At 53.1% G+C, this 1,483-nt stretch overlaps 1 protein-coding gene across 4 annotated transcripts in view; it reads left to right on the forward strand.

Moving 5' to 3' along the window:
- The window catches only part of mafgb (MAF bZIP transcription factor Gb), a 20,982-nt gene continuing 19,499 nt past the window's right edge, over window positions 1-1,483 (forward strand). The window contains exon 1 of one of the 4 annotated variants that reach the window (XM_086210878.1): window positions 1-245. The gene's annotated coding sequence lies outside the window, so the exon portion shown is untranslated. Of the gene's footprint in view, window positions 262-285; window positions 849-1,483 lie in introns of those variants that run through there. The other 3 variants (XM_086210876.1, XM_086210877.1, XM_086210879.1) reach the window with 3 other exon arrangements.

Here is a 1,483-nt window from a genome sequence, read left to right on the forward strand (position 1 = left end):
TCTTTAAATGCAGGTTGCGTAGATCCTCCATGAATGAAGCCATGTGATCCAAACATCATTTGACGTCTGGCGCCTCCGAACACAGACTAAAACAAGCGAAGGAGGAGTGGATCATATGTAACGACCTGCGAGAAGGCGTGAACGAGAAAAAAAAAACAAAAAAAACAACCCCATAACATTCTCCAACTGTTTCTCTCGGTACCGGGTCGACCAGTCACCGGCGAACCGTAATCATCGAAGGAGCGGTGGGTTTCACTTCTGGTGAGTCAGCTGTCGAAATCCAACGTGAAATTATTTAGAAAAGTGCTGAATATCGCGGTGTTGTTTTGCTGAGTGTGCACGCGCTGCCACCGCCGCTGCCATGCCGTCGTAACCGCCGCCGAGTGAGGACGCGCTGCCGCCGCCGCCGCCGCCGCCGCCGCTGTCCCACTCTGCCCAGCTGCTGTTTAAAAGGTCTGCTAACGTTACTGCTGAATCATCACGATCCGGTCGTCATCCAGTCGAGACCGGGTCGGTTGCTCGAACGGCCACACCGACCGACCAACCGGCGGTTTCATAATATCCCAGACAAAGAGGGTGTACCTCGCTTTAAAAAGAAGCCATGTGTCGGAATTAGAGCGGGGAGGGTGACACTAGGTCGGCTTTTGTGCTGCTGGTCTTGGCAGGGATTCCCTTGTTGTGTAGCTTCTGAACGGCTGGATAATCTGTGTGTAGCGTAACAAGTTAGAGAACGGGAACCCTCGGTATCCACACAACGGTCACCTCGCCAGGCTGTCCTCACTCGGAGGTGCTGAAGCGGCAGCGGTTAACTGTCGCTTCAATCGACCCGGACTTCCTCCTCCTCACAGGTAAGACAGATGTTGGTCCACTACTCCGGGTTTTTTGTTTGTTTCACGGACTATTTATAGACTGTCCTCGCTGTTTGCCTAGTTGGCGGTTTGACACAAGTCAAACGTGTAGCGGAAAGAACCCAAGCGACTACAATAAACAAGCCCGGCTGTCATTGTGATGTGTAGTTGGCTGTCAGGAGTCCAGCGGCTAGCTAGTGACAACATCCAGACTGGAACCGCTCGGGAGCGGCGGTGACCCCGCTCGAGTTTTGACGTTTGCTTTGTGTCAGACGCTCGTTCCTCCGACGGGCCTTCACTTCGTGTAACATTTAGGAGATAAATGTTGCGTTCAAGTGACTTGCAGTGGCGGGTGGAACCGATATCTCCCGGTTCTGCCTTGGCTCGGCTGGCCTCACGGCTGACATGCTGATTCATCACAACGCTGTTATTTCTCAACGTTTGCGCGAGCCGAGCGGAGGCACGAGGGAGCCATGGCAACATGGCACCGGCGGCAGGCGGGCGGACAAAGGTCTGGCGCGAGGGGAGGAAGAGCTCCGTGTATCTTGTCATATGCAGTGTCATTAATAGACCCCGCTCATGTGGTGAATGTCAGTGAAATAATTAGAGCTTTTCCCTTTTTTACTAAAAAATGG

Source organism: Aulostomus chinensis, chromosome 8 (assembly GCF_037954235.1).
Source record: "Aulostomus chinensis isolate RoL2024-O1b breed Wild chromosome 8, RoL_Achi_v1.0, whole genome shotgun sequence".
Classification (NCBI taxonomy): Eukaryota; Metazoa; Chordata; class Actinopteri; order Syngnathiformes; family Aulostomidae; genus Aulostomus; species Aulostomus chinensis.